This window comes from Melanerpes formicivorus, unplaced genomic scaffold (genome assembly GCF_026170545.1).
Source record: "Melanerpes formicivorus ecotype bairdi unplaced genomic scaffold, bMelFor1.0.p_v2 SCAF_47, whole genome shotgun sequence".
NCBI lineage: Eukaryota > Metazoa > Chordata > Aves > Piciformes > Picidae > Melanerpes > Melanerpes formicivorus.
Window position 1 is genome coordinate 1,905,029 of NW_027142399.1, and position 13,298 is coordinate 1,918,326.

Below are 13,298 nucleotides of genomic sequence, written 5' to 3' on the forward strand. Positions count from 1 at the left end.
TGAATACAACCAACAGAAAAGAAACACAAATGAATGCTGAAACCACAATGCAGTTCTTTTCAAAAGGCTGAGCTGAGAAACAAAGGGGTGGGGGAGAATATTAGAGGCTATAGCTAAAAAGAAGAGGGGTAGTTTAACAAGAAACAACCCCAAACAAATTATAACACCTAGTAAATGAAAAGGAGAAGGAAGGGGAGGAGAAAGGCACATGAGCTAGTGGCAGGAAGGCAGAAGTTGGAGCAGAAAGGCACAGGAGATAGTGGAAGGAAGGCAAAATTTGGAGGCAGGCCATTCCAAGCACTAACTTTGTCTCAGACAGTGCAGCCTTAGCAACGTCAAACGAAGAGGTAGAGTGAGGGAGCCCTTCAATACAAAGACTCAGACTACAGGCAGTGTTGTGGCAGAAACCACAGCTCTGTTGTGCTCAGAGAAGCCATGCAGGCATTGCTGACAGCAGTGCTGATTCTACCAATGCCCATTTTGGCATTCTCTCTGCAGTCACACCATTGCACCTCTTGCTGCAGAAGACAACAGTGCTCGAGAGGCTTCCTTGGGCATGTTTACCCTGTCCCATAAAGCAGAGGCCACAACATCACCAAGCTCATGTCAGGCTGAGCTGACACATGCCCACACAGTGGCACAGCTACCCTTTTTGATTTGCCAAGGAGCAGAAAAACAGCAGCAACCAGAAAACATGCTTAGCCTCAGAATACAATGCCAGGGTTCTACTCACAGCAGCAAAGAGCCTGCATCTTACTCCCACCTCTGACTGCACATTTCCCAAGTTTGCTTCACTGAATGGTTTGGGTTGGAAAGGACCTTCAAGATCATCCAGTTCCAACCACCTCACCATAGGCAGGGACACCTCCCACTAACCCAGGTTGCTCAGTCTCCTACAACCTGCCCTTGCAGATCTCCAGGGAGAGGGCACCCACAACCTTCCTGAGGATCCTGTTCCAGTGCCTCTCCATCACAGATTGGATATTGGTTAGCAGGCCCCAACATGGTAAGAAACTACACTAAAATGTTTTACCAAGATAAATCTGTTTCCTCTTCTTTGCTTGAAATATTGATCTTATAATCCAAAAATAAGCTTTCAAACCCAGCTGTGGTGTCTCATTTTGTGAAACATCTGCCCAATTCCCCTGCCATGGGCTTTTGGCACTCTCAAAGCAACGTCACCTGAAGTGCCAGCCTCCAGAAACATCTGTGATAAATTCCAGGCTGTTCTCAGCATATTCTGCCAGAAGCCTGATCTTTCCACATGGCTTTGCAGAGAGGAGACCACCAGGGAAAAATATGTATTATATTGGGAACTGTGTTTGACTAGCTCACTTCTTTTTGGTGGTTAGACTAAATGAGCCAATACTTCCTTTATAGCCACGAATATAGGAATCTAATGCAGGGAATACTCACAGCATTGAAAAAAAAACCCTCCAAACCTAAACCAAACAAACAAAATCCAGCCCAAACCCCACAACAAAACCCAATGCAGAATATTAACAGCCCCTCTGGGCAGAACAGTTTTTGCTGTCACAACTTGATGCAAACTCTCCCTGCTGCTTATCAGAACCCATGAAGATAATCAAGGGACTGAAGTACCTCTCCTAAAAGACAGGCTGAGGGAGCTGAGGTTGTTCAGGCTGGAGAAGAGAAGGCTTCAGGGGCACCTAATAGTGGCCTTCCAGTACCTGAAGGGGGCTACAAGGTGGCTGCAGAGGGACTGTTTCCAAAGGCCTGCAGTGACAGGATGAGGGGCAATGGTTTGAAATTAGAGAAGAGCAGATTTAGATTGGATGTTCTGCACCATAAGGTGGTGGAACACTGGAACAGGGTGCACAGGAAGGTAATTGAGGTGCCATCCCTGGAGATATTCAAGGTCAGACTCAACAAGGCTCTGAGCAACCTGATCTAATGAAGGATGTCCTTACTGACTGCAGGGAGGTTGTACTACATGACCTTTGCAGGTCCCTTCCAACCCAAACCACTCTATGATTCTATGATGACACACTACTCATTCCATTATGGATGATATAATGACCAGTAGGAAAGCCAAAGCAAAAGCAGAACCATACCACACCACAAAGCAGATCTTGATGCAAGGTCCATATCCTGGGTAGTATCCCACACATAGGTTTCAGCGTGGCCTTGCAGCACTCTCACTTGAAAGAGTTTTATGCTTCCCCCTTTTCAGTCACCTCTCACTGTCTGTTTTCTGAGGAGCCAAGGCATTACTTGTGGACATGGCATCAAAGGCCTTTCATAGTTGTGTGACTGAACCCAGAGTGGTGATGCCCAGCATTGGTTCTGTGCCATGGCAAAGGTAGAGCACACACCTGAAATACTACCACCTAGAGACAGCCTAGCAGCCAAAGCTCTTCTGGAAGCCACACATCCACTACCCTGCAGCTTTGATAACTTAGTTTCCTATATATCTGGGAGGGCAATGGATTCATAGATTCACAGAATGGTTTGGGTTGGAAGGGACCTTGAAGATCACTCAGTCCCAACCCCTCTGCCATGGGCAGGGACACCTCCCACCAGCCCAGGTTGCAAAAGGCCACATCCAACCTGGTCTTGAACACCTCCAGGGAGGGAACATCCATCACCTCCCTGGGCAACCTATTCCAGTGTCTCACCACCCTTACTGTAAAGAATTTCTTCCAAATCTCCAGTCTAAATCTGCCCTCCTCAAGCTTCAGTGACCACTGGTTCCCGTCCCCAGCTGCCTGGTCACGCAGAATGCCAAACCGTGCATTCTGTTCTCCTTTTCAACAGCTACTTCCAACTCACGGGGAGAAAGGAGAAGAGTTCAACCACAATTTTATTAGCAGAAGCCTTCTACAGTAAATAGAAAACACGTAGAAAACGCTGGAAATTCAGCAAGGGAGAGGAAGAAAAAAAAAAACACCCTTTTTTGGACTTCAGCAGTGTGCGTCACAGCAGCCAAGTTCAAACCCAGAGAAATTTAAAAGTGGAAATGCAGACCAAATCTCTGGTAGGATTAACACTGAAAGCTGCTGGAAAGAAACAGTCAGAGTTTATTTTGAGTTTACAGTCTAATTATTTTCATGTAGAATCTGTATATTGGTGGGGTTTGGGCTTTTTTATTTTTTTTCCCCTTTCTTTTTTAATGACTGCTTCCAAAATAATTGTTCCACTTTCACAACTTTCAAAATGTTAGTTTCATGCAGCAGGTTTTCTGCTGCCTGCTTGCACGGCGGTGGTTTTTTTTTTCCTCCCCCCTGCTTTACCAGTTCTTTGGTGCTTTCAGTCTGGTTATTTCCCTTTATAAACTACTTTTAAAGACACAAATGCCACGAAACTGGAAGGAATGGAATTCTGCAACAAACTAAGTTTTTTTTTTGAGAGAGAGAATAAGAGTTGGAGGGCAATTGTCACACACAGAGCTTTGAGCTTGCAGTGCTCTCAGCGATTCCAAGTTACATGATAGGAAGGAGAGCAGAAGTGTCTTTTCCTTTCACAAACCCGCTGCCACCACTAAGCAAAGAAAGGATGGATCCACATCACTTGACAAATGAAACCATTTTTATCTGCTTTCCCAACGACCTCAAGCTGCAAACAACCCAAGAACAGTCCTTGCCATGTCTCCATAGACAGACTTCTGCACAACGTAGCTGAGATTTCATTTCTCCGGTCTGATGTCAAACAACTCCCCTCCCCGGCCCCGGCCCGTTCTACTCAGGCACAAATGAGTTGCTGGCTTGCATGAGTGTATTTGAAGGCTAACCAAAGCTGAAAGCTGATATGATAATTGTAGGACAAGAGTTGCAGCTCTAACTATATTTCTCAGAAGGGGGAAAAAAAATGATAAAAGGAAGGGGGTGTTGGGGGAGGAAGGAAGAAGGCATTAGACAAAAGATTACCAGCACTTGAACGTTGTCAGTTTAAATGCTTCAACACAAGGCTTTGTGCACTTGCCAGACAGACACATACCTATAGATACAAGCTTGTGTGGAGTATGACCACAAGTTCGGATCTACGGGTTTGTGGCAACAGGCAGGGATCTCTTCTGCAATTTGCTAGGTTTGGGGCTTTTGATTTTAGATGCCAAGAGGTAAAAAACATTTCTGCGGATGGAATTTCAGAGCTGTTAGTAAGTAGCAGCCTTCATTCTCCTCAGCACTTTGCAAGATAGGGTGGGGGGTGGGAAAGAGTTTCTTATTGACTTTGCTCACAACATTAGCTCTGTTGCTACAGCCTCCTTCACTCCCATGCAACCCTTTGAAGACAAAGAAAAAAAATCAGCAAAATGAAAGACATTTTAAAAGAAGCAAAACTAACCAGCTCTGTGCTTCTTTCTGGTAGGCGCTGGTAGGCTGGGCAGAATTACTGCTGAACACACGGGGCTGAAGAATGAAGAGCCAACATTGGAGGTGTACAGCTAACAGTGCAGCAAATCATCCCAACAGCAAAGTTATTTTGTGTGTAATCTGAGCTGCAGCGCACAGGCGATAAGTTGTTTTGTTTCCATTCTGGCAGCCTGGTTAAAACAGAAGAAACAACTGGATAAGAGTTGTTCTAACTTTCAGAGAAGTTGTTGCTGCTCTGGAGTTCTATTTTCATTCTATTTTATTTTGTTTTTTAAATTAAAAGAAAACTTTGTCTCTGCTAAACAATCTAGAAAGGTCTCCTAGCTCCAGCTCTCTGCTGTCTCACTGCATTTCTTGCTAAAAAGAGACAAATACAAAACTTCTTTAGGACCTTTCTGTCTGAAAAACAGCCATCGAGTGAAGTTTTACCACTGCAAGCAAGAAGCATCCTCTCCTTCCCCTGAAGTCTCCAAGTTTTCTTTCCTGCATAACTAACATCTCCCATTGATGAAATTTTACTGGGTGGGCGACTGGTGGGGAATGAGGCTGAAGAGCAACCTGGCTGTAAGCTCCACGTAGAACCGGTGGACAAAATCAGTGGATTTAATTGTTGCTTGAAGTGTTGTCCCAATTTTTTCTCTTTCTGCCTCTTCCCTCTCTTCAGAAGGTAAACTCTACTAATGCAAGCCAACTTTATCCTCCATAAAATGAAAACCAGTGAACACTTGGAAAATAATTTTGCTATTTGGATGCTTTCATAAAGTTTCCCCACTTCTGGTGCAGGTTCTTAAAATAAATCACTTCAACCTTTCCAGCCTGGTAAGTAGGCAATTAAAAAAATACAATTTTCCTTTATTGGTATTGCTGCTTGGGCTGGCTCACAAGAAACTCCTGCTCCCATCCAGCAATAGAGACATTAAACTTGCACCATCTGTCCAAAAGGTTAGCAAAAGTGATCATCTAAGTTTAGATTCCTATGCTTATACCCCGATACCTACCTTAAAAGAGTCCAGTTTTCAGCACTCAGAATTCATGCCAAGCACAAGGAGCTGCAGAGCTTCAGCATCTTTGGGGAGGGGAGAAAAAAATAATAACAAAATATCAGGACAACTTTTATGTTGGAGCCTAAATGCAATTTAGGAGCACCCAGCATTCAGAAGGCTCTAGCCCTGCAATCATTGTGCAGCGGTCAAGGCAATGGGTCAGGGAGCACGTGGTCCTGCAGACAGAACAGAATCACATCCTGCACAAATACACGTATTGTGCACTCCTTTGGAACAGAACTGCAAATGGAATATAACAAATGTTACCCTACCAAAAATAACCCCAGCCCTCCAACTACAAAGCTCATTTATTTAAGGGAACCTCAGATTAAAATTCAAACTGTCTTTTAATTCTTCTATTAGGGCTTGATAGGGCACAGCACTAGAAGCCAGGACCGCTGCTGCTGCTGCTGCGTGTACCCAGTGTTTCTTACAATGGCAAGGAATTTTTCCATCAGGCTTTTTGCATGTCACTCTCATGCTACCATGCAAGGCAGAGTATTTTCTTTATGAGCATAGTATTATTTATAGCAATGCATGTATAGGAAGGTAAGCTAATTTGCATGTCTCTCTGCTGGCAAAGGAAGGTTTTAGTCCTTTCACATGGGACAGGGAAAAAGCAGAGATCTCACTGAAGTCCTATAACCTGCGGAGGATATATTTTCACTAGGTTTTCCTAGCTTTAAAACTACTTTCCCCCCCTTAATAGCTCACAAGCTCATTTTCTAACCACTTGGGATAGTTCAAGTCCTTGAGGGAAACCAAGATGTAGCATTTGGGTGGCCTGTACATACCTCCTTGTGGTATAGGACACGTGTCCTCAATTCTGACTGGTCTGAATGGAAGTTGCAGGCACCCAACACACTCCAGCAACTGCTCCTTGTTACTGAATTATTGCAGCTCTTCTCAGAGACAGAACTAAGCCAGACCTTCTGAGAGCCCATCACATGCTTGTAAGGGCAGCTGTTAGGTGTTGACCCACACAGAAAATACGCCCTTTATTTAGTTGCCTAAAGGAGGGCTGATCTCTGCTGCAGTTCTGGGCAACCACCTCCTTCTCCCTTGCTACCTGATTGGCTTTTACAAAACAAAAGGGAAGAAGGAGTCGCAGGATCCATCGCCATAGTTTCAGTTGTTAAAAAAGGAAAGAGGGGAAAAAGAGAAAGCAGCAATAGCTATTTCTAGCAAAGCACCTATGCATGCCAAATAAATCACTCGAGCACATCCCTGCTACAAATCTGATCGACCACTTCTGCATTCCTGGGAGCCCGGCAGAAAAGGCAGCTCGGTGGCACAGAGATTCTGTTTAGTGGCACCTGTATGCTGTAAATTACAAGCACCCAGCACCCAACATACTCCTTTTCATACATTTTGGGAAGACAACCTCATGGACGGTTTTTGAGCCAGTGGGCTGCTAAAGTCAGCAGCAAACACACACAGTTTTATGTTTCCAAGGATAGGGAATTATTGTTTGAATTAGGTTTGGTGCTGGTTTTCTTTTTCTTTTTGGAATGAGCACTGCTTTTCCCCCCACCCACCCCCCCCCTCCTTTTTTAAGATGTATTTCACTAATTTCAAATATATTCAGGAAGACTGAAAGAGAGCTGTAGATTATCACAAGATCTGGCTTCTGAAACATTTCCCTACATTGATTAATCATCCAGCTATTGTACCTTTTGAAAACCTGATGAACATATACACAGTGGCAGGAAATCCATGATAAGCAAACAAATCAATCATCTTCACACTGTAGTTGCCTTGAATGCTAAGATCACAAATAAAAAGTTTCAATCTGTACATTAAGGATCAGATATTAAGGACTGTGATAGCCTTATCCTAAGGTTACTTTGCTTCACTATCAATTTTACAATATTTCATTGATCACAGGATCAATAAGGCTTTGGTACCAGAACCTGGGACGGCCAAAAAAACATAATCCACTTTCGTTAGTATTAATCCAGTATGAGACTGGCATTGGATAGATTTCTAGCCAACGAAGTACAGAAGGAAACATGGAGAACTAAAATCTCTAAAGACATAACATTGGGTTTTGGTCTGTGGGTGGTATTCTTGCAAACCACCAAAGCATAAATGCCCTGGTCCAGGAAAATCGATCATTATGGAATGCATTGTGCGCCTGAGTAAAAAGCTGTTTGCAGCCATTTCATACTTCTGCCACAAAAATAAGACAAATAAGAAACACAACTGCTAAATAATTCCCATTCTTTTCCCCCCACCCCCTCCCCTCTGATTTTAACCAAAAAAATCTATTTAGGCCTATAAATATGCATATATTTCTATACATATACACACAACAACTGCATCTCAGGTTTAAAGACCTGCATTGATGGATTTCTGTATTTCCAATGATATTTAAGGAATGATCAGGAAAAGGAAGCTACTGAGGGGAGAATGTATGAGAAGCCAAATTACCTGAGTAGCAGCATTTCACTGAGATTTCTTATCCAACGTGCGCTGCCATATTGCTAGGCCCAACTCTTCGAGGAAGGTATTCTGGAAGACAAAATATTCATGGGTATTTTCATGGTATATTATCAAGAAGTGGAGTCCACCTTTATCCATCTAGAGGCTACAGCTTTAGAAGCAAAAGGAACAGGCAAGTTCTTAAGAGAGAAATTACTCCCCCATCCTGATATCCCAATTGTTAATTATGATTTTTTTCCCCCCCTTTTTTTTTTTGAGGGGGAAGAAAAGTTATTTTCCATGTTCCACCTTGGATCAATCCACTCCTACCCTCCCGCCCCCCACAATCCACTCCTGCCCTCCCTCCCCCCCTACCCCCCCCCCCACCCCACCCCCATGAGTTCAATCTGTGGAAAGAAAAACATTTTCTTGTAACACAAACGGTTCAGAAGTTTGCCAATTCTATTACCACCAAAGCCAGAAAAGCAAAAAGCAAGCACCGTGGAGGCTTGCAACAAGCAAAGGCAATCCTTGCTAGTTAGCGCCAACGCTCCAACTTCTTAAACTGCTTAGTTATCAGAGACAGCTCCCTTATCCAATTAAACTTTGATAAAATGGAATCAAAGAGGAGGATATCGTTACCTGCTTTTGAGAAGGTCCCCCAAGCAAGGCTTTTTTTTTGTTTGTTTTTTTTTGTTAAGCTTTTTGACTCTTTTCTTTTTTAAACACTGATACAAGGAATAATTATTTCTCTCTGCCGATGCGATTGTTAAAAGAAGAAGAAACCCCCGGATTGTGGTGGCTTCGTGGATGCTATTCTTTTTGCACCACAGCAGGATTCTTGGCTGCCAGTCCAAGCTGCTTTCACTTGCCAAGTTTTAAGATGCCGGTTTTGCCTTTCATTTTATTGTTCCTTTCGCAACGTTAAAGACCGACTTAAAAAAACCATGCACAGCTGCTGTTGGGGGGGGGGGGGGGGATTGGAGGGAAGAGAAGGGGAGGGGGGGGGGAATTATTTGAATTTTGCAGGAGAATGGAGATGAGGAAGGAGCGCGCTGTGATGTAACCACAACGACACCCACAGAAGTATTTCCAATCCTGGGGGGGATGAACTCGCCGCTCAGAACCCTGGTGCTTCCCTACAACGCGGTTGGGATCTGATGTAAGGGAAGGGAATAATAAAACACATCCAGACCTGCGACCAGCTGTAGTCACGTTAGAGGTGGAGGTTGAGACTTCCAACCCCCACCACCCACCACCCATCTATTTATTTTTTATTTTTTTTCCAAATCCACTTTTCTGTGGATTTAAGACCATTCTTTCTCATTGAGGATTTCTTCCAGGGGGTGCAGGGAAGCGGCCTGACAAAAGGATTTCCCCCCGCACATGGACTCCTACACCACCTTTTCACCGCTTCCCTCTGGTAGGAGCTCGCCCATGCCCAAACGCCGCGGCCTTTCTCTTTGGACGCGATGCCACCCTGGAGGGGCTCAGCACCACGGCGCCAAAGCTTCCACCCAAATTCAGTCTGGGGCTGCGAATTCTTTCATCAAACACTTTCATTTATTGTAAGCAACCGATTTTTTGGTTTGTTTTGGGTTTGTTTTGGTTTTTTTTTTTAACGCAATTGTGTAAAAGGAAGGTGAGACTCAATTTCTACAAACCCCTAACTTCCCTCTGTATGAGCTGATTTATTTTATCTGACCTGATGCAGCAATAGGACTGCTGGACTGGAATCAAGGCTCACACGCATCTAAATGAGCAAGCAGCAGCAAAAAGTTGTGATCCTCCTCAGAATTTGACTATTAGAAGCATGATGACGGCTGATGCTCAGTATGCATTCTAAAGTATAGAATGATAGACCTCTTCCATGAGACACACGCAGAGTCAGTCTGAACGACTGCTTCTGGCCGCAGATGTTGGAGGGACATAGACTTCCTATCTGTGTAAAGAAAATTCCCCCCTCAGACATGGCTCCTTGAGTTCCCCAGACCTCCAGGCAGGGTAAGCAGAATGGCTGGAAATAGGACTATTATTCACAGTACATAGGTGACTGTTTATACAGCCTGCGAGACGGAAAATGGAAGCTGTTTCAAACATAGGATAATCGAGGGTGCAAACAGCTCTGACACCAGCTGTTGGATGTGCAGAGCTTTACGGCTGACTTTACAGCAGAACTAACTGCAGCTAGCAGGAGATGAATACCCTCCTGTATTTAATATTTTAAGGGGGGGGGGGGGGGGGGGGAAGAGACAGACTACAGACAACTTCAAGTTTCTATGAAAACCAAGTCTTAAACAAAAGCAGCATGTAATAGTAAGGGTGGGGGTGTGGTGGTGGGGGGAGAAAAACAGAAGCTTTGTTCTAAAGTGGAAGCATAAGATGTGAAATTTCAAAATCAGATGGCTTGGTCTGTGATTTCTTTCATTTAAATGAATTGATCTGTTGCTAAACTGCTGCTCTCGTGCCAAGAAACTTTTAACTCCTTCGGCTCAAAACTCCCCGTGTTTCGCTGTTTCCTCTCTTCTCCCAAGCACATTACGATCAAATCAGAAAGCAGACATTAAAAATGAAGTGGGAAATAAAAACAAACAAACCAACCAACCAACCAACCAAACAAAAAAAAAAAGAGCATAAAAAGAATGGGGGAATTAAACCCACAAGCACATGCAGAGCACAAAAGAGCCACGATATGGAGCGTATCGGTGCTTCGTTAGAACTTCTACTGTATAAACAACGTGGTTCTTGTTCTTACAACATTGCTATAACTTGGAAAGGAGACAGAAAGGCCTTCAACCTTCACAATTCCACGTACAGCAAGAACTCCAGGGCAAACCCAACAGAAACAGGGTTACCAGCAAGAAAAACAACCGAATCCCTGACCTAATTCATTGCAAACATTCACTTACCGAGAATGCCTTAAACACTTCCAAAATAACCCCCTTTCCTACACGTGTTCAGCTATGTTGAATAAAAAAACAAAACCAAAACACAAACCAACCAAAAAAAAAAAGTAAACTGAAAAGCTCTCAAAAATAACCCAAAAGATAGCTGCCTTGGTAGAATTTGAGTGAGAGTTCCTAGAGCTTTATTTCCATTTTGGTTTGGATTTGTTTTGCCCACTTGAAAACAAAAAGGAAACAAGAAAAAGAAAGGAAGAAGAAAAAGGCAAAAAAGATCCCCCCCCCAAAAAAAAAAAATCAAATAGAGATGTTGTGGTTAGAGAGAATTCCAGGGTCGGGGTGGGAAAAATATTTATGTGTAGAACAAAGAAAACAGTAACAAAAATATTTCTATACCTATATCTCTCCCACTTTCCAGTTCTGCTGCGGTTCCCCCTAAACTGCTGCTGCTTGCTCCAATCTGCTGCCTGCTTAACAACGGAATGACAGGCAACATCTGTTTGTAGAGAAGCCAAGATCAAGCCTTCAAATATTGTTGGGTTTTTTTTTTGGCTCAGTTTCTTTCTTTTTTTTTTTCCTTTTCTTTTCTTTCTTTCCTTTGTTGTTGTTTTTTTCCCCCCTTACACCCTCCCTCTAGAAAGCTTTTCTTTAAAAAATAATCAACAAACCAACAAAAAAAAACCCAAAAACCAACCAAACAAAACCCAAAAGCAAACACACACCCCCCGCCAAAAAAAAAAAAAAAAAAGATAAAACAGAAGTAAAAGAAAAAGTAAAAGTGCACAGCAAGGTTTTGAAAGCGACTCAAGTGAGGCAGCAACTATTTTCCCTTGAGTTATTTCAAGGTACAGTACTTCGAGGATAACTCTTTCCTCTTTCTCTCTCTCTCTCGCTCCATCCGCCGTCACCTCCTCCCCTGCTCTCCCCACCCTACAGCCTCTTCTCTTGCCCCATGCTATTAATAAAGTATCAGAGAAACTGGAAGGAGGAAAAAAAAAAAGCCAACCTACCTTGATCACTAATAGGCCACTCCCTCCTGTAGGGAGGGAGGGGGTTTCTTCAGTAGGCAACTAAAAAAAACCATAGTACGGGGAGGGGAATAATGGGATGGTTCTGGAGACAGTCTTGCCACAATCCTCTCACCCTCTTTTAGTTATTTCCCCCACCCCCCCCCCACCCCCCCCCCACCCCCCACCCCCCCCCCCGTTTTGGTCTCTCCTCCATTTTACAGCCTAAGAAAATGCATTGTGCATATTTGGAAAATGAAAAAAGAAATTGCTTAGAAAGAAATAAATATGCAACAACAAACTAACTAAATAAACAACTAAAAAACCCCAGCTCCAAAATGCAATTCAAATGACTAACAAAGTCAGCCTGCTGCCAATTCTGTGGCAAATCAGGAGAAAGCACAATCATTCCACATGCTGAGATGTGAACCACTGGAAAGAAACCAACTCTCTGGAAGTCACAATGAGAACTATTACGGTGCCCCCACCCCCAGCCCCATTGCCATTCCTTTTGGGGTCTCCCCCCCCCCTCCGCAGCCTGTACCCTCCTGCCTCTGGGGGGGGATGGGGGTAGGGGGAAACAAAACAAATTAAAATAATAACATTAAAAAAATTAGGCCCTAATTTAACAAAAGGAAAAGGAGAAGGAGGGGAAAAAAAGAATAAAACCCAACAAAACCACAACAAGTCTACCAAGCAAAGCTCTTCAAAAAGTCAGGGAATGTTTTATTCAGTGGTGATTTGGGACAACGTTCCCACGTGGGCACAAATGCACACACCCCACACCCCCACCCCCCATGAAAAAAAAACACCCAACCAAACACCAAACCAAAACAGAAATTTGGGGGGGGGGGAAATAAGAGGGGAAAAAAAAATCAGACAAGTTGCTAAGGAGACTTGTGTAAACTCAGAATGCAGGCACATTTCTGGCCTTTCCCCCTATATTCCATCTCGTATTCCGATCACGCACCACTGCGGCACGATTGCACCAATGCACTGCATTAATCTTGGCCTTAAACGGGCTGACTGGCAAAGCAAACTGTGTGTATATATCATCTTTCAAACTTAACAAGTTAAAGGGAGAGAGGGTGGTGGTGGGTGGGGAGGGCTGGAGTGGGGAGGGGGTGGGGGAGAGAAGGGGGGGCGGGAACCTTCGTGCTGAATATAAAATATAGGAGCCGAGCTTAGTAAGGGAATTTTAAAGAGGAAGTGTTATCCAGGCATATATATATAAAGCTGCAAGCCTTCCCCAGCTCTCCTGCGTCTCTCCCTCGCTCTGTCTCTCCTGCTCCTCTCTCTCTCCCACTTCTCCTAACAAAATCCCCCATCCGTCCCCTGGCAGATGTCTGAAACCCTGCCAGATCTAACAATGTCGGACCCACTCGCAGCCACCAGACATTTGGGGCTGCAGACTAGCTCATTCTCTCAGCACAGTGGGGTCATAAATACATATTAAACAAAGATGGAAATTTTATTTCACCACCCCCCCTCCCCAGTCCCTGATGAGCGTGGTCCTAAACCATATATTTAGAGAGAATGTTTTCACCTTCTGCTTGTAGCAAAGGGTAGATTAAAATCAAAGCCTGA

The 13,298-nt window shown here is 43.9% G+C and overlaps 1 long non-coding RNA gene across 6 annotated transcripts in view; it reads right to left on the reverse strand.

The window, feature by feature from the left end:
* LOC137451986 (uncharacterized) overlaps positions 1–13,298 on the reverse strand; it is a 169,947-nt gene that overhangs the window by 26,036 nt on the left and 130,613 nt on the right. For 4 of the 6 annotated variants that reach the window (XR_010989927.1, XR_010989929.1, XR_010989932.1 and 1 more), the window contains 3 exons: positions 7,811–7,891; positions 5,333–5,400; positions 4,306–4,504 (listed from right to left, as the gene is read on the reverse strand). This is a non-coding gene — a long non-coding RNA (uncharacterized lncRNA). Of the gene's footprint in view, positions 1–4,305; positions 4,505–5,332; positions 5,401–7,810; positions 7,892–8,443; positions 11,860–13,298 lie in introns of those variants that run through there. The other 2 variants (XR_010989931.1, XR_010989928.1) reach the window with 2 other exon arrangements.